This window comes from Polypterus senegalus, chromosome 8, assembly GCF_016835505.1.
Source record: "Polypterus senegalus isolate Bchr_013 chromosome 8, ASM1683550v1, whole genome shotgun sequence".
Lineage (NCBI taxonomy): Eukaryota > Metazoa > Chordata > Cladistia > Polypteriformes > Polypteridae > Polypterus > Polypterus senegalus.
Window position 1 is genome coordinate 99,244,085 of NC_053161.1, and position 20,873 is coordinate 99,264,957.

Below are 20,873 nucleotides of genomic sequence, written 5' to 3' on the forward strand. Positions count from 1 at the left end.
GATTTCAGATTCTAAAAAATGTAATTGACTGGAGGAAAAATCTCATAAACATGCTGTCCACTCATCTAAGTGGATTCAAAGATGCATCTTGGAACTGTGTATGATTGTAGCAATTTTATTTTGGAAATAATTTAAGATAGAACAACAAAGTTTTGCAGAAATGATAAGAAGGAAGTTGTACGGGGATGGCAAAAGCATGTACAGGACAACACTTTTGGGTTCCCCTGACAAGTACTAATGTAGATTGAGTAATGCATATATCTGGCAGAAAACATTTTTTTTTTTAGTTTAACGTAGTGGTCGACTAAGACATGCATAGTTATTCCAAACACATAGTGATTCCTTTCACAAGACGATGTTCTGCCATTTACCAGGATGCACTGTGATTAAACAAAACTGCTCAAGCTTAAAAATGAGAGTTGGCTGCAATCAGGCACAAACAGCTTGCAATGAGTAGAAGTAGTCACTACCTTAGAAAGTGATTTTTGCATAATATGAGAAGTAAAGTTAACATCAGGTACAATATGTCTTATTAAAAGTCATAAAATGATATGGCTTTACTTGCAAAATTTTTAAATATAAACATCAGAAATATGCCGGAAAATATTTATGAAGTGCCAAGACTTGATTTGCAAAGACAGATGCAACCATGGGAAGAAGATGGGTCAGTTCATGATTAAGTAAAATCGATTTTTACTTTGAATGGGTTTCTATATACTTTTGGAAAGCATACATTTTCCCATAACTTATTAATTCTGTCTTTTAGTACTATCCACAGACATAAAAAAAATAATTTGAGGTATCTACTCTGGCTATGACAAGCAGGTGATTGTGACCATTTTCATTATGGAAATAATATCAAGGGAGTTATGAAGACTTAGGCCAGATTTATACTTCATGTGACACGATATGCTACTGCTACACAAGTGTTTTACTGTTCATACTTGCTCACGTACTTTAAGTAAATCTGGAAGATTCCACGAGATGGCAGTGCAACATATCATCACAGTGATAAAACGTTTGGCTTCACCGGGTTGTGAATTGCCTGAAACACCCATTAAATTGCAAGGACACCTTGCCGCAATATCTCTGAAAAGGATCTTTAATGATTAAATCCATCAATCCAGGGATGCAACCATTCCAGCTAACATTGGGCACGAGGTAGATACAATCCCTGGATGGGGCATCAGTTCATTGCAAGGTGAATACAAGCATTCACATACACTGGCGTCATTTTAGCGTCACCAAATCCCCAAATCTGCATATCTTTGGAAGGAAACTTGAACACACTGCGGAAACCCAGCAGGAAACATGTAAACTCCAGGCAGGGAACACCAGCGACGTGACTTCCTGCGAAACAGCAGCACTACCCCTCCTCCACCATGTAACCCCCCATTTGTGTAATTATTAACAGTATTCATTATTTAAACAAAATTAACGATTTATCTGTAAAATGTAACATACATACTCTAATGCATTTCATCATGAAAGTGATATCAAGTATAAATCTAAAGATTCTAAATGTGCAGAGAGTTGGAATATCATACATTTGATGTGTTCTGTGTGGTGATCTATTGCTGCTTGCCGCTGCTGTTAGGTCAGGAGGAAGCCCCGGAAGCACATAGCGATTAACAACCGGCTTGATTTTAAGATGACATTTACGACGGTCTACTTTAATAATAAAGTAAACTACAAGGTTAAAGTGGAAATGTTCAATTTAATCACAAAATACACCTTTTCACTGTGTCCTTAATTTTTTTCCCTGTTGCTCAAATACAGCGCTGTATATTCTGTTGCTATTGTGAAGGTGCAAAAAAAAAAAAGACGGCACAGAAGATCTTTAAAATGTATCATGTCATTATGATGGGGAATATGCAACACTTGAATATGAATGCACCACGAATGCATTTGTATGTCGGCATTTTGCTTCACCACATTGAACCATTCATCAAACATCAAAGCAGGCACATCGATCCCATAGGATCCTCAAAGTGGCTGTCATATGTAAATAGTAAACGGAGACTCTGACGTCACATTGCAACTTTTAACACACTGTGCCCCCAGACTTTTTGCTGGGACTGCAACATGCGCATGCGCCTCGTTAATTTCTGAGAACCTGCTGAGAGAACACGTCAAATGAACAATGGGAACACAAGTATAAATGAGCCCTTACTGTATTAGTTTAGGACAAAAATTATTATTAACTGAACAGAACACTGTCAAAACTATGTTGGTGATAGTAGTTACGTTAAAATGAAAAGAATCAAAAATCAGAAAAGCAAAATCAATTAAAAGTGTGTCTTTTAGCATTAGTTGGGACGATAATGTATCTAGTGATGCCATTATAATAAAACTAATTAAAAAAGACCAGTGGCATACAGACAGTTAGGAGAGCTACTGTTAAATATTCCATGTTAAAGTTATCAATCATAACTGTAATGGGGAAAGAGCAGTAAAACAGATAATAGAATCTGAGAGGGGCATTCTGAGAATGACATCAAAAAGAGAAATTAGCTAAATTAAAACATTTCACTTTATAATAATACCAGTAACGGCGCACTGCACGATAATGTGCAGTGAATACACTTGACTGAGAGCATTCTAGCTATTTAGTCTCTTTGTCATCGCTGGATGGCATTTTGTTCTCTCTCATTTGCTTTTGCAATTCTGGCACATTTAACCACTGATTGCCGACCCCAATTAGCCTGTTCCTTAGTCGCATTTGCTCTTGCGATTCTCTTTTGCTCAGTGTCGGCCTGTCTTCGTTGTATATTCTGTTCTTTGCTCTCAGTTGAACAAGCACTTCTCTTTCAATCTGTGTCAGCCTGTCGTAAATGCTGTGTGCGCTCTTCATAGTTTTCATTTCTCTGTACGTTTAGAATTTGTTTGCTCAGAGGTTGATGCACTTGCTGCTTCCTGAGCAGCTCTTCTTTTCTGCACCCTAGCAGCCCGCTTCTTTTCGTGTTTAAACTGATTGTTAGTTTTTGTTTTGCAAGTATGTTTTCTTTGATTTTTCACTTAAGCTGACACTTAAGTCTTCAATCTGCCTCAATAATGATTTAAGATATGAAGAGGTAGGGGAAGTGATGGCAAAGGTGGTATGGATGAGACACATGCGCTGCACGACCACCCTGCTGCCCACTGCCAAAAGCTGATTCTACAATAAAATAAAAATAAAAAGAATAATAATTCCAAAACTGTTCGCTTTTAAAGCTGTAGTGCAGAGTTTCAGCGTAGTATATGTGTACCAAATTTCAGGCTACAGGTTATTTGATTTTTGACCTTCACCTGCCCTGGGTTGACCTTTGACCAAATTTCAGGGCAATAGGTCAAACGATTTACGAGCTACAGGTGATTTAAAATCCTGGACAGACAAATGGGCAGCCACGGTAGCGTATTATATAAGAAGATGATTTAGATTAATAGTCCATCATTTGGTCCAGAATAATTTGTTTCTGCAGACTGTTTTACTACCTTCACCATTATGTGTATACTTTTAAATTATGGATTTTTTCAGAAAAAACATTTTTAAGCAGTCGATTTTCAATTTTAAAATCTACTCGTATTAGAAGTGTTAGTACTGTATTTGTCTTTTTGGTGTCATGCGACACTGTGGTTGGTCCTGTTGTTTGAGAGTTCAGAGTCAGAGGTTCAGCTCCCGCTCTGGACATTGCCTCGGTAGAACTTGAAAAAATGTCCCAATATGCATGAGTTTCTTTCAATGATATTGTACTTTACCTACCACATGCCAATAACATAATACATTTGGAAGCTAATTTGAGACAGATGTGTCCATCAAAAAATGGAAAATGTCTGAGAAAAGAAGTGGGGACTTTGCTGTTGCAAGATAACACAGTCTGATGGTGCATTGCAACTCCAAAAGGATCAATGTGTGTGCTTCAATGTTTGATGAATGGTTTGATGTGGTAAAGCAAATCATCAAACTTAAATGCTGACATACGAAAGTATTCATGGTGCTTTTCTTCATCTGCTTCTTGCATAGGCAATACAAGTGTTGCATATTCCACATCATAATGATGTGATACATTTAATGATCTCACATGCCATCTTCAGTTCTTTTTTTGGACCTTTGCAACAGCATCTTGCAGTGCCACCTGGTGGAATCCCCAAGATTTACATAAAGTAAGCATGCAAGTATAGTCAGTGCGTAGCAGCAGCATGTGCAAGTGTTTGTGCCGCATAGTGTCAAGTATATCCTGGCCCATAGTGTTTTTGCCATGCATTGCACACAAAAATGTTTCTAACTACACGACGTGGTGAACACAGTGTCTGTGTATCCAAAATGCTGACTTTCAAGGAGAAATAGGTGTCAGAATGATGAACAGAGGGCTGAATAGGATTAGGTTATCAAAACACGAGGAAGGTATGCAAAAGCCTTTGAAATGCACCTGCTCATCACATAGGTTTTCTTACTCATGAGAATATTACACTTGCCCTTTCTTTACTACTTTTGATCAATAGCTCTGACACACTGCCTTCTCCTTTCCTTCCTCTTAAAGTAAGCAATAGTGGCCATAATTCTTCTTCCTTCAGTAGAGTCTCACCTCCTTGGCTGTGACATTATTAGCTATGCGACACTGACCAAACACTATCACTTACTGATTAGGAGAATATCAACACAACTATTGAACTGACTGCAACAAGTATAAATGTGTTTTAATCGCTTTGCGGTGTGGTCCGTGCACCGGTTTCACACGGTAAGTATAAACCAGGCTTGAATATTTGAATGTCCTGCATTTTTATAGTATGTAATTTACCAGTTTAGAGTACTTCTAAAATAACTTGTGTAATATTTGGCAAAAATTTTAGTAACAACAATGCGTGTTGTGATTGACCTTCAAGGCTTAAAATGTGTTTAAAGTGTTGTTAAGCAAAGTATCACTACAGTTTCTTTAAAAATCCTGATGTCAAGTTGGTAATGCTTGACTGACCTGTTCTGTATGCATTTATAGCCACAGTACTGTGAGAGTGGATTTTTGAATTCCATTTGACCTTAGTGAAATATGAACTCATGACCCATCATTTGCAAGCCTAGCCCTCTGTCCAGATATAGATCTCAACTCTCAGCAAAGCCATTAACACATGATGAACCATTGCCACCCAAAGAAAGAAAATTTAATTGACTGAAAAAGAGGAGGGCGATAAACTAGGGCAGTTTATGCCATAGCTTAGGACAGAATTACAGATTTCAGAAACCTTAGAAGCTCCAAGCTTATTGTATACCTCTGTCCTTTGAACAGAAAAAGTATAATTTTGAAAACTGCTTTCAGTGTTAATATTAACCAAATGTGTCATAAAATGTTAAAACTGCTGCTTTTGCTCTTAATATTTTCATTATCAGTTTTGAACTTCTACTGTTGTTTTTTTGATATGTTACAATGTTGATGGTTTATCACATAGCATATATCACACTTCCTATATCTATTTGCAATATATATATTTATATATCATCTACTGCAATGTAATATCTGCATAAATTATTTACTGTACTTTCATTCATTTAGTCCCAGTATATGCTTTTTAAAGATCAGTGCAACAGTGCACAATGTGAACAATGCTATTTGAAAAAAAGACTGAATAATTGATCACTGAAAAACAGTGACAATAAAAATACAACATACTTATTGTATGTATTGGCAACTTGAGAAAATCCTTCAGGCCCACGCTGACCTCACTTTGATACAGTATATATCACCTGACAGTTACATTTAGTTTAATTATGGCACAGAGTGCAGCACACATAATATGAATATTTTTACATTAGAGCCTGTATTGATGCTTAAAGTGTTTTAATAAATATTTGCATACAAAAATTGATTTTTAATGTAGAATTACAAATATTGAATGAACAAAATAAAATATAAAGCTAGAATCATAATATGTACTAAGACATCTTCATAAAACGGATCGTATGAATGTGGAAATGTCAACTTTTGAAACATGTCTAAATGAGATTTTGGGAAAAATTACCTTTTACAAACCAAACAAGTTGGTGGACTTGTATGTCGGACTTCTTAGGCTGTTGTAAATGCAAAAAATATTTCAACTACAAACTCAACTAATGCAAATATCATAACAAAGAAAAAAGGTTATTATCAAAAGTCATATTTAGTAAAAATATTTTGTAGAATAAGAAATCCTTTTTAACATATAAAATAATGGATCATCCCAAATGGATTTTGCTTTTCATCTTTTCACTACGATTGTTTTATGTATATGTGCAGCAAGTATAATATATTCTGAAGAGCAATATAAATGGACACCACAGTAATGTGAGAAGAAGAATACAGTAGCTCTGCACTTGATGCATATGGTTCTGGTTAGATTAGATTAGATAACCTTCATTAATCCCATGGGGAAATTCAAATGAATACAGCAGCAGAAACATAAAAATGCAGACCTACAGGACAGATAATACAGCCAGTCAAAGAATAAATAAATAAATAAACTTAACAAGCGCTTTGCCATTTGAATTGCCTGATAGCAGAAGTCTAGAAGTTCTTCTTAGCACACCAAGGTGGAATGAGCCTGTGGGTAAATGTGCTCCAAGAGACTGCATTCAATTTTTCCATCATCCTCTTTTCCACAACAGCTTCCACTTTGTCCAGGGTTTGCCCTGTGATGGAGCAGGCTTTCCAGATAATTTTGTTTAGGTATTGTGCTTCTGTTGTGCTCAGGTTGCTTCCTCAGGAGACTGCAACATAGAACAGCACACCAAGGACTGATTAAACATTTCCAGCAGCTTGCTTCACATATCAAAAGACCTGAGTCTCCTTAGCAAGAGCAGTCTGCTAGGGCCCTTCTTATACAGAGCCACGGTGTTGTCAGACCAGTCCAGTTTGTTGTTTATGTGAACTCCCAGGTACTTGAAAGTACTTAAAGGTACTTTCATGTCTTCCCCCTGAATGGTAACTGGTCGCTGAGACTTCTTAGCATGTTGGAAGTCCACCACCAACTCTTTTGTCTTGCTTATGCTGAGTTGCAGATTGTGTTCCATGCATCACAAGATGAAGTCCTCCACAACTTCCTGTAGTCTGACTCATCTCGATTATTAAATAGATAGATAGACAGATACTTTATAAATCCCAAGGGGAAATTCATATAATCCAGCAGTAGCATACTGATACAAAAAACAATATTAAATTAATGAGTAATAAGAATGGCTGTAAAAACAGACAATAACTTTGAATAATGTTAACGTTTATCCCTTGGGTGGAATTGAAGAGTCGCAGAGTGTGGGGAAGGAACAATCTCCTCAGTCTATTAGTGGAGTAGGACAGTGACAGCAGTCTGTCGCTGAAGCTGCTCCTCTGCCTGGAGATGATCCTGTTCAGTGGATGCAGTGGATTCTCCATGATTGACAAGAGCCTGCTCAGCGCCCGTCGCTCTGCCACGGATGCCAAACTGTCCAGCTTCATGCCTACAATAGAGCCTGCCTTTCTCACCAGTTTGTCCAGGTGTGAGGCGTCTTTCTTCTTTATGTTGCCTCCCCAGCACACCAATGTGTAGAAGAGGGCTCTTGCCACAACCGTCTGGTAGAACATCTGCAGCATCTTATTGCAGATGTTGAAGGACGCCAGCCTTCTAAGGAAGTATAGTCGGCTCTGTCCTTTCTCATACAGAGCATCAGTATTTGCAGTCCAGTCCAATTTATCATCCAGCTGCACTCCCAGGTATTTATAGGTCTGCACCCTCTGCACACAGTCTCCTCTGATAATCACGGGGTCCATGAGGGGCCTGGGCTTCCTAAAATCCACCAGCAGTTCCTTGGTTTTGCTGGTGTTCAGGTGTAGGTGGTTAGAGTCGCACCATTTAACAAAAGTTCTTGATTAACTTCCTATACTCCTCCTGCCCACTCCTGATGCAGCTTACGATAGCAGTGTCATCAGCGAACTTTTGTACATGGCAGGACTCAGAGTTGTTTTGGAAGTCCAATGTATATAGGCTAAACAGGACCGGAGAAAGTACAGTCCCCTGTGGCGCTCCTGTGTTGCTGACCACAATGTCAGACCTGCAGTTCCTGAGACGCTGAGGTCTGTCTGTAAGATAGTCCACAATCCATGCCACCAGGTATGAATCTACTCCCATCTCTGTCAGCTTGTCCCTAAGGAGCAGAGTTTGGTTGGTGTTGAAGGCGCTAGAGAAGTCCAGAAACATAATTCTTACAGCACCACTGCCTCTGTCCAAGTGGGAGAGGGATTGGTGTAGCATATAGATGATGGCATCCTCCATTCCCATCTTCTCCTGGTATGCGAACTGCAGAGCGTCGAGGGCGTGGCAGACCTGTGGCCTCAGGTGGTGAAGCAGCATCCGCTCCATGGTCTTCATCATATGTGACGTCAGAGTGACAGGCTGGAAGTCATTCAGATCACTAGGACGTGATACCTTTGGGACTGGGGTGATACAAGATGTTTTCCAAAGCCTCGGCACTCTCCCCTGTTCCAGGCTCAGGTTCAAGATGCGCTGTAGAGGACTCCCCAGCTCCAGTATACAGGCCTTCAGCAGTCATGGTGATACTCCATCTGGACCCACTGCTGGCATGAAGTCTCCTCAGCTCTCTGCTCATCTGCACTGCTGTAATTGTGGGTGGGGATGTCTCTCCTATGCTGGTATCAGCCTATGATGGACAAGTCATTTGAAAATATCTGTACATGGCAAGCACTCATATTGTGCTGGAAGTCTGTTGTATAGAGGGTAAGCCTGAATTGAGACAGGACAGTATTCCATGATCTTGGAGGTTGTGGGAGCATCAAGATTTAAAGCCTTGAGCTTTTTACCCAGTCGATGAGGCAGAATTGTGAGGAAAGCATTGGGAAAGTCAAAGAGCATTATCCTGACTGTGGTACCGGCTTTGCCCAACTGAAAGTAGGCTCTGTGGAGCTTGAAGATGAGAGCATCCACCACACCTATATGTGCCTGATAGGCAAACTGCAGAGGACCGACATGTTCTGAAACCATTGATTGTAGCTGTTTTAGGAGCAGCTTCTCAAAGGTCTTCATGATGTAGGAAGTAAGAGTTAAAATATCATGTTCATGTTAACACAAATTGACTAATAATCTTTGGGGATGTGTTTTAGAATTTCCCAATCTCCTTTCATTACATTAACACCTTATATGGAGTACTTTGTTAAGTACCTCTGACATACCATTCATGTAATGCTTTAGATATTAAAACTGAAATGCATACCCAGGTTTATTTTAACAAACTGAAATAATGAGCATATAGAAATGATAACAGTCATTTTTATGCATACCATGATAAATTAAATAATATTTGTAAATATACAAAACCAGGACAGTGAGCTAATTGCTAAACTGATTCTAAATAGTTCAGTATCTGTGCATTACAAAACAGGTTACAGCCACAGCATAATGAACTACAAATTAGAAACTCCAGTGCCAAGTCAATTGACATAAATCTGAAACACCAAATGCATTCAGTACAATAAGCACATGCTGTGTTGTAGAGGTTGTTAGTTGTTCAGGAAAAAGAAAATATGTGTGCAGAAAGAAAAGCTGCAATATTAAGTGAACATGAGAACTTTGTATCCTTAAGCAGTGATTAGGATCAATCTTGGCTTCTGAAGAGATAATTGAATTTGGACAATGCCAGTACCATGCAACCCACACTATGACAATTTTTTAAACTAGACCATTCCATAAATTATGATGAAAATCTGTCCTTATTCAAAAAGGAGAAATGTATGTGATTTACATTGAGAACTAGTATTAGAGTATAAAAGGAAAAGATATATTTGAGTTCTGCAGGACAGTTAATACTGTTGATTTAGACATTCCTGCCCATAGATATCTAAGGTGCAGTTTGAGTTGGGTAGTGTGTGCAGTCTGTGTATTCCTTCCATTTTTTCACCTCAAAGCTGTTCAATTCTAATCTGGAGGTGTTGCCATTTCAGTTTAAGCAGTTCATAATCCTTTCCTGACCAACTAGTGGTCTGGGGGCTTTCATTTTATTGAGATTTTCTAGCCGCCTCTGGGGGTAATGACTGATCCTCTTGTCAAATCAACTCAGCAGTGGACAGTGGGAATTTGTACACGAGTAAGGGCTGTAAAATTCTGGCCAGAATGCCATGCTGAAGAATCAAAGCATTAAATTTCCCCAGAAGACTTGCCTTACCCACTGCTGTCAACCATGCCTCCAGCTTCTAGATTCTGGCCTTGATCTATGCATTGTAAATCATCGTGCAGTTGAAGCATCTAGCCAAAACTCTTTATGGGTTTCTCTGTAATTAATGGAATCTGGGTGCCTTGCAGAGAAAGTCATCTTTTCTCTCTTTGGTACCAGACACTTGGACTTTACTGGCTTAAAACCCGTCTGAGTCCATGTCGTTAGCCTCTCCAAGCCTAGGATAATCCATCTACATTATGATACTGATGTTGCTGCTATTCTTATTTCATCCATAAAGGTTTAATTGGGGGATTGCTGAACTCTGGATTTGGTAAGAGCGCCTTTACACTCTATTTCAGCTGACTTGACCAACATCTTCATGGCCAACGATTGCACGGGTGCTGAAATTGTGCATCTAGTGATCTCTTTGTCTATCCGGTGCCACTCAGATGTCACTGAACTGGAGGTGACTCTCAGATTGAAATTGCGATAGTAATCCAAAATGAGGTCACTCACCTTACCCAGAACAATGAGCCAAGACCATTGTCTGCACTCATTTTGTTTAACCCGACATCTATACATGAAATTAAAGTTAAGGTAAGGTATAGGTAATGCAAAGACCTACAGACAATGCCTATTGTGTGCTGTTCTTGTGAACCATTGTCACTTTCCATTTGCCCTGTTAATGGTAAAACCTGGAACCTTCCAGGTAGCATCTAGCCCTTAGTTCCCATTAAAATCGCAGTGCAAAAGATTTACAAAATTGCTTCTATGAAAAATGGGGAAGGAATTGCAACTTTTATTTTCTATTTCCAGTAATCCTCTGGTACAAAAGGGTTTTTACTACTTTATATATTCATGAATAACAGTGGCAAGAAATATTACTGGTATAATATTCTTATAATTTTTTTTTCCTATTATGGAAAAATAATGGCACTCAGACCTGAGTTACCAGCTGGAGAAAGGCAACTGCTTGTATAACATACTCACTCAATCAGTTTGTTATCACTTATTTGAACAGATGTTATCAGTCACATAGTTTTTCTGCCATTATAAACACATAGTGAAACACTGCTCACAGAATGTATAAGTAATTTATGGTATAGTAAGCAATGATTAATATTTAATCATATACTCTGCAACATATGTATTTTTGTATTTAATTGATGGTAATCTGAAAAGAAAAATGCTCTTCTTCTATGTTAATTTATATTTGGTATTAATGTGCATTAATACTGTTTACTTGCAAAACTACTTATCATTACTCTAACATCAATAATAAAAGTAAATGATTTTTATAGAGTATCAGTATCTTGAGAAATTAATTGATAAATGTACAATACCTGACTTGTAGGTTGAGGAGATTTTGCAGGAAGGCAGGATTCTTGCATTTAGATTCTTTTTTAGATTACTTGTTTCTATCAAATTTGATGAAAAAATTGCCTCTTTTAGATTTATACTGCAATAAAGTGTAAGCAAATGACATTTACGTAACCATGCTGTTTTAAGGAATGCACAGTAGAACAGTGGTTAGCACTTTTTTCCCAGTTCCAGGACAATGAGTCTGACCCCTCACTTGCTTTGCTTCTCTGTAGGTCTGCATGGGCTTTCACTGGGAACTGCGTGTCTTCCTCTCATACCACTAGTGGTTTAAAATGAGTCTTTGGTGTACTCTGTGATAGATCAGTGCCCCATACAGGACTGGTTTCCATCTTGCCCCGATACAGTGTGTATAACGTCTGGCTTTCAAATATCTCTAACCTGGATTAATGGAGTTCAGGAACTGAATAAACCAGTTTAATCTCAAAGTGTTCAAGCAGCTTCTTCAAAAACCAAATGGAAGTAGAACCCTGCTACTAGCGGTGCTAGGTCCATATACTGTAGATAACATAAATGAAAAGTAACTGTGCTGGTGTCATTCTAAAAGGAATCATAACTGTTAGATGCCTGCTATATGTTGATTTTGCTTTTTCAGGCAAGTTTATGTTTTGACTTCTGAATGCGTTTTGAACAAATGGTTTGTGTATTAAGTTTACCACCCTTGAACGATGTTACTGTATAAAATTAAAATGCATAGGTGCTATACAAATTGATGCAATCCTTCAAATATTTTTTGTGGTGTCAACATTAATTATGTTATTATGCACTTTCGTTACCTGTTTTTTCTCCTTCCTTTTGTCCCAATGCATCTAAATCAGACTTTGTTTCTCATGTAACTATTTGAAAAACAGAATTTGGAAAGTTACTTAAAGCTTCCATAAATAAGTTTAGAGATATTTGTCATTGTGCAAGTAATGTACACTACTGAATAGGCAGTTTTTTGCACAAAGATATATGGTAATTGTTGAATTGAAAAGTGGTATTGATGGTAAAGGTTAATTCTTTAAATAAATTGCAAATTTCAGATATCAACAATGAATTAATATGTTGTGTTTTTTTTTTTCCTTGCTTAAACATTTTGAAGGAGATCAGTTAAACAACAGAAAGTGTGCAAACAAAACACTGCATTTTAATGAAGAAAATAATTCAGTTTTTCTGCGCATATATAATCAGACACAAGTGTAGAGTAATATGTGAAACAATGGAAATGCCATTTACTTCTTCTGTTTGCTTAGAGTTGTAGTCAAAAGTGAAGTCTCTGTTGTGTTTTATATAACAAAATTTTGAATGTGGTCAAGCAGAAAAGATTTAAACAAAAAACTCAGAAATCAAGCACACAATAAAATGGTCTGAAAATGCTTTTAAATCTCCTATTGCCGTCTGTTACAGCACCATTTTGAATAAAATTTGACCGACAACTAATACAGAGTAATAGACAAATTCCCAGTATAGCTAATATACTTGTCACTGGAGCACCCTGCTTGATGTTTTAGCTTTGAAGAGGTCATTATTTCTGTAGCAACCCTCTCTGGCACATGGCAGTAGATGTGGCATGCGTGTGGAGAGAAGTGTGATAAGGGAAGTTCCTATACATGGCACGTTCCAGTATATTTTACTGGAGTGGCCATTTTTTCTTTAGATTTTTCAGTTCTTAAAGTAGAAAAGTGTCTATAAAAAGTATCAGTATGTTTTTCAACCTTTACAGTATTGTATAAAATAAAAATCCCTGTAAAAAGTAATCATCCTGTGTGGCTTATAGTAATTTTTTGTTTGAAATGTGAGAGCAAAAAATGTTGATACTTGCTTATAGGATGAATTTTAACAACTGCTTTGGGCTATTTTAAAGCATCACTAATCTCATTTTTTAAAACCTTTACTGTGAACGCCAAGTTCCAATTAAATAAAGTTGTGGGAGCCATTTTTATTAAGTTAATGTTATTTTAAATTATATAAGTATTCACCTAGATATTAAATAGTTGGCTTTATAGTACAATATAAAACACATAGTTAAATTGGTACTGGAAGATTTTACTTTAACCTCTAGAAGCTAACATGCAAAAGGAATGTTCTAGCCTATTTTTTGTCATACAGAGGAAATACTTTACTCCATGCCTGGCCAACTGCAAACAGCTTCAAAATGAAACCTGTACCACGTATCTGTTATAGGTTTATTAGAATATACCACGGGAAAGTAGCCTAATTTTAAGCACAGAACATAGATGAAGTTTAACTTGAGAAAGCTAAGACTCTTAACAACTTAGAAAATAAAATGTTTTCCTTTCTCTTCTTTTTTGTGCATGATTATTATTTCATGTACCGTTCTGTACATGTGTATGCACATAATCCTACACAAGTCCAGAATTATACGTGAAATGAGGAAATAAAAGTCACCCTTCCTGTTTGCTCAAATTCTGCTCCTCCCTGCACTGACTGATCAGAAATATGAGTGTTTTTGCAGTGTTTCACTTTAACAGTGCATCACATTGACATTTATTGATGACTACCATATATGAATGCAATGCAGCAAATTCATTTTCTTCCTCCCCACTAGCATTGTGGAAGGATTCCACGTAGATGACAATATTGGTCATCTATCCCAGTCTCATCTGGGCAGCGCTTCTCATGCCACCCTGTGCACACACACATACACACACACACACACGTAAATAAATCAAAAGCAATATACTTTAAATCAAAAAAACGTAATAAGCCAGTATTAAAGCCAAAGTAAAAGACAAACACTTGCAACCTGTTTATATTTTCTTGAATTCTAAATGAAGGTCCATAGGAGTTGCTGTTAGAATCTGTACAATCAGGCATATTTGTTCCACATTTGGAAATCACCGTTTTTTTATTCAGCATACACAACATTTTCAAAAATAAGCAACCCACAGCATAAGTTTACTTTCTTTCAGATTATCACCTTCGACTTCTTAAGAATTTTCTTGAAGTTCCAATAATCCAAAAAAATAAAAGCCAACAAACAAAATAAGCCTAAGCTAAATCCCTTGTAATTATATGTACTAAAGCAGGTTAAAATTATGTGAACAAAATGCACAACAAGAAATAGAAAAAGAACTATTATTACTACAGTATTCAACTTGTGGCGCAGTGGTAGCGCTGCTGTCTTGCATTAAAGAGACTCGGGTTCGCTTCCCGGGTCCTCCCTGCGTGGAGTTTTCATGTTCTCCCCGTGTCTGTGTGGGTTTCCTCCCACAGTCCAAAGACATGCAGGTTAGGTGCATTGGTGATTCTAAATTGTTCCTAGTGTGCACGTACCCTGCGGTGGGTTGGCGCCCTGCCCAGGGGTTGTTTCGCGCCTTGTACAATACAATACTGTTTATTTTTGTATAGCCCAAAATCACACAGGAAGTGCCGCAATGGGCTTCAACAGGCCCTGCCTTTTGACAGCCCCCCAGCCTTGACTCTCTGAGAAGACAAGGAAAAACTCCCAATAAAAACCTTGTAGGGAAAAATGGAAGAAACCTCGGAAAGGCAGTTCAAAGAGACCCTTTCCAGGTAGGTTGGGCGTGCAGTGGGTGTCAAAAGTAGGGGGTCAATACAATACAATATACAGAACAGAACAATTCCTTAAGACAGCATAATAATAAAAATTTTAGAAGTACGGTTTAACAGTAGATGATATGACATAATTAGGTTTGGATATTTTTAGAGTCCTGGAGACCTCATCCATCTAGCTGCCTCCCCATTTGGCCATGCCACGGCTGAAACGTTGCTCCGATGAAAGGACCCCTCTTTCCCATGATTCCTGTGATCCTCCATCAGGGATGACTTTACCATAGGCAGGCAAACAACTTGGCAGGTGGGCCGTGGCACCAATTGCCACATTTGGGTACCGAGAAAAGAAACAGAATAGGTGAGGGTTAGTATTCAAATATAATTATCATGTTACTTATGTTATAGTGCTAATGACTAACAACAGAGATGCAGTCTGTACAGTTAATCAGCAGCTCTAGTCAGGATATGCTAAACTGAAGTAGTGAGTCTTCAGCCGGGATTTAAAGGCTGAGACTGAAGGACATCTCTTATGGAAGCAGGAAGACCATTCCACAGTTTAGGGGCCCTGTAACTAAAAGCTCGACCTCCCACTGTTATTTTATTAATCCTTGGAATCAGAAGCAGACCGGCATCTTGAAATCTTAATGTGCGCTCAGGTTTGTAAGTCATGATAAGTTCAGACAAGTAAGCCGGACCTTGGCCATTTAATGCTTTATATGTTAAAAGGAGGATTTTGAAATCTGCCCTGAACTTAACTGGGAGCCAGTGTAAAGATTTAAGAACTGGGGTTATGTGTTCATATTTTCTTGTTCTTGTAATAATTGTTGCAGCGGCATTTTGGATTAACTGGAGGCTGTATAGAGAACAGTTTGAACAGCCAGTGAACACCGCAGTGCAGTAGTCAATCCTACTAGAGAAAAATGCATGAATTAATTTCTCACAATCCTGTTTATTTAGAAAGCGCCTTAATTTCCTAACATTTTTAAGATGGAAAAAACATGTTTTGGACGACTTTGTAATATGTGCTTTAAATGACATGCTAGAATCAAAGATAACTCCTAGATTGCGGGCTGATTCAGTACTGGCTGGGATTGGCTCCAGCAGACTCCCGTGACCCTGTAGTTAAGATATAGCGGGTTGGGTGATGGATGGATATTTAACTTCTTAAAAGTCCAAAAAAATGGCAAATAAATAGAACAGAGAATAAAGTACATTTTAGCTGTTGGTACAAAAGCTAGATAATCTATAAATCTGAACAGAGAGCAGAACAAGAAATCAAAAAATTGACAAAGGCCAAAATGGTGTCTTTCCAACTTTGCTCTGTTCCTGGTCCTAATAATACTGGGTCTAAAGATACAGTATGTGACAAGAATTCTATGGTTGATCATGAGTTAGGGGATTACCATCATTGTCATCAGTAATGTTACCTTCTTCGCACTGGAGAGTTTCGTTGCAGTATTTTAGATTGCTGTAACATTAGCCTCACCCTCAGACCTGGCCCAGCTAATATTCTCTTACTCCTACTAATGCTAAAATCCTAAGAGTTGTGAAGCTTCATCTTTTATGAGAAAAATCTAGTGATTTCAGGCACAATTTGTAATAAGGCTGCTTTTCTACACTTTTGCTCGTTTTCTTTCAGCGTGTCTATTAATCCAGAGGCTCGTGACCTTTTTTTACAGAGGGCTACAGCTCTAGTTGTCAATAAGCTAAGTGGGCTGCACAATAAGAAATCAAAATGTTTCCTTGAAAAGGCACTTAATGTTAGGCTTACATATAAAATATTTCCTTTGAAAGTAAATCAATATATGTTTAATATTTTTAAACCAAATCTTTATAAGAATTACCAATACCATTTAACAATTTGCAAGAACAAAATCACGTTTGTTTGCTTAATCGATAACCTGAATGACCCTCTAGAGTTTGCTAGATTAAGCTGTTACATTTTCATGAATAACAAATTCTAATATTAATTAGCTTTCCTATGCTATCTAGAAAAGATGAATTCTTACCAATGGAAAGCAGGTGAGTGACGGTATAACAAAGTTGTGATTGCAGAATATTGCCTGTGGGATGTGACTTCATTTGTCACATATCTATTTTGTAATTAATAAACATTTGAACAAGTCAATAAAAGGTTATTGTGCCTACCGAATAGACTGAAAAGACTTTAGACTGTCAAGAACTTTTTGTAGATTTGGATGGTGTTTGAAGAAAAACAGATCAAAAAGAAGAGTACTTGCACTTTTAGGTTCTTTGGAGACACTTTTAGAGTATTTTTTAAACCAAAAAGAATAGACACCTGAACACCCAAGCGAAACGCAAAGGGCATGAGACACCAACTTACAAACAGTTGAGTAACTGCAGTATATTATCTGTGAAGACACATGATCATACGTGATTTGAAATTATTTTTACCTTGTAACTAGGTTTATTGTAGAAGTGCAACCTATTTTTTTTCACCACAGGTAACCTGTGAACACTGCTTCTTCTAATATTTGAACCAAACCCCTCAGTATTCCAAGTTGCTTCAGTTAAGTTAGCCATGCCACTAGTAAGAAGCATATTTAATAGAAATCAGGTTAGGCAACATAAAGTAAAGAAAATTTCAGAACCAACTAAAAATAACAAACCCAGTCATGCAGGATACCCCTGCACCTCTCACAAATTCAGCATTACCATCGCCACAACCAAACATAAGCAAGTAACAGACTAAGACTAATTAACTAAAACACTATCACACCCTTCCATTGCACTGTGGAAGCCTAAACAGTCACATATACACTAGTGCACATTATCAATAAACCCCATAGCAGGCAAGAGCAACACATTCTTTCCCAGTATCTTTACACAGAATAAGCAAAGGACAATCAACATATCAACATCACCTAAGAATAAAACTTCATCAACACTACCTAACATGTAAATCTGTATGAAATTCCTGAAGTCTCACGTATCGTCCTAAAAACAGTAGAAAAACAACCAAAACCTTAAGAGGTTAAGCATAACAACAAGTGTTAACAGGAGAGAAAATGCTATCCCCTGAGAAAGATTTGGACTAAGCAGGACAGGAAAAACTTCTTAAACGCTATCCTTCTATCCTAATCCAATATTTTACAAGCAAAAGTATGAAAAAGCATAGTAATGAGATATTGTAACTTGAAAATTCTATTCATTATACTTTGTATTATATATATTGAAAGGGAGACAGAGAGAGAGAGTCATTTTCTTGCACACGAGGCCATCTCAGTACTTTAGCAAAACCAGCTTTATTCTACTTGAAACCAGAACAGCATGGTCATTTATTGCAGCAGGATCTACCACCCTCCTATACACAGACACAGCAAATGGGCAGGGTAGTGGCCAGGTCAGTAGCCAAGTAATACTGTTCCCTGTATTTTTAATGTTCCTTGCATCACCCATTAGCAACAGGCGCTTATAGTGCTACTGCGATCGGCTCAGATTGTTGCCTCGGCGGTGGACAAGCAGCCCTTCACAGACGCAGCAATTGCACTTTGCTGTGTCATCCCGTTTTATCCCAAAAGAATTTAGAATCCTCACTATATATATATATAGTGACAGAGTGACAGATAGGGGGCACTGTCGTCACCCTTGAACCCTCAGATCAGATGCCAAACACCAGATAAAAGTCCAAAATGATGATTAGTACTTTATTTCTTCCGTCCTCGTGACGATGTAGTACTTTTGGGTTATAGTTAAAATATAAATTCTTGTGCCTCCCAGCAGCGTTCCCTGGTGGTCCCCATGGTATCCAGCAAGGCTGTGAAGGAACATGCCAATATCCATGTTGCCCTGCAGGAATTCGGGGCATCTACAGGTTGCAGGGAGGTCTCCACCTAGCAGCATGGGGATATTGACCTGGATACACTGCTGGCCATATATCACAATTCCCTCCCCTCAGCAAAGAACCGTGGTTCAAAGCGTCCAGACCCTTGAGGGACGTGTTCCTCCAGGAGGAGGTTCTGGTCGGGCCTTGGCTATCTCCTGAAAAATATTCCTTGGAAAACCTAGGGAGAACATTATATAAATCAGTCAAACTTTCCCTGGTTCTTTGGTGGGGACAGTTATGCCATACTACAGGGTGGGCCATTTATATGGATACACCTTAATAAAATGGGAATAGTTGGCGATATTAACTTTCTGTTTGTGGCACATTAGTATATGTGTCGGGGAAAACTTTTCAAGATGGGTGGTGACCATGGTGGCCATTTTGAAGTCGGCCATTTTGGATCCAACTTGGATGATGTGACACATCAAACTTATTGGGAATTTCACAAGAAAAACAATGATGTGCTTGGTTTTAACGTAACTTTATTCTTTCATGAGTTATTTACAAGTTTCTCTTTGTTTACAGCCATTGACATGTTGCAGAGGTTAACACGTGAGGAGCGGATAGAAATTGTGTTGATGTCTGGTGAACGCAGTAACCGGGTCATTGCAGCAGATTTCAATGCAAGACACCCTACGAGACCACCCATCTCCCATGCTACAGTTAGCAAACTGCTTGCTAAGTTTCGTGAAACTGGTTCAGTGTTGGATTTGCCAAAATGTGGACGCATGAAAACTGTCACTAATGAAGAAACATCAGTGGCTGTCCTAGCTTCATTCAGCAAGAGCCCACAGCGTAGCACTCGCCGCATGTCACTGGAGAGTGGCATTAGTCGAACATCCCTTCGACGAATATTAGCTACTCACAAATGGCACCCTTACAAACTCCAGCTACTGCAGCATCTCAACGAGGATGACCCAGATCGGCGCACTGAATTTGCAGAATGGGCAAAACAAAAATTGGAACAGGACCCTCAGTTTACTCAGAAGATTTTGTTCAGTGATGAGGCAAACTTTTATGTGAATGGTGAAGTTAACAAACAAAACCACCGCTATTGGTCTGACACTAACCCACATTGGATAGATCCCTCCAAGAATGTTGGAACAAAAAAATTGATGGTAGGGTGTGGTATATGGGGTACAAAGATAGTGGGGCCATTCTTCATCAATGGAAACCTCAAGGCCACTGGATATGCGAAATTGCTACATGATGATGTGTTTCCCTCTTTATGCACTGAAGCTGGCACGTTCCCTGAGTTTTTCCAGCAAGATGGTGCACCACCACATTATGGGTGTCAGGTCCGAGCATTCCTAGATGAACAGTTTCCTGGAAAGTGGATTGGTAGTCGTGGGCCAGTTGAATGGCCCCAAGGTCTCCCGATCTGACCCCCTTAGACTTTTATCTTTGGGGTCATCTGAAGGCAATTGTCTATGCTGTGAAGATACGAAATGTGCAGCACCTGAAACTATGGATACTAGAAGCCTGTGCTAGCATTTCTCCTGTGGTGTTGCTATCAGTGTGTGAAGAGTGGGAGAAGAGGGTTGCATTGACAATCCAACACAATGGGCAGCACATTGAACACATTTTATAAGTGGTCAGAAACTTGTAAATAACTCATGAAAGAATAAAGTTACGTTAAAACCAAGCACACCATTGTTTTTCTTGTGAAATTCCCAGTAAGTTTGATGTGTCACATGACCCTCTTCCTATTGAAAAAACAAAAGTTGGATCCAAAATGGCTGACTTCAAAATGACCACCATGGTCACCAGCCATCTTGAAAAGTTTTCCCCCTCACATATACTAATGTGCCACAAACAGGAAGTTAATATCACCAACCATTCCCATTTTATTAAGGTGTATCCATATAAATGGCCCACCCTTGTATATATGGCCTGGCCGGCGGCATTCATAACACATCCGCCAGTCTCCTCCTGGTCTCCCTCTGCATGACTGAAAACAGTCTGGAAATTTACGCTTCG

The 20,873-nt window shown here is 38.4% G+C and overlaps 1 protein-coding gene across 3 annotated transcripts in view; it reads left to right on the plus strand.

Annotated features, from left to right (window-relative positions):
• Nucleotides 1–20,873, plus strand: part of grm3 (glutamate receptor, metabotropic 3) — a 267,812-nt gene that overhangs the window by 19,109 nt on the left and 227,830 nt on the right. The gene's annotated exons all lie outside the window — the stretch shown is intronic.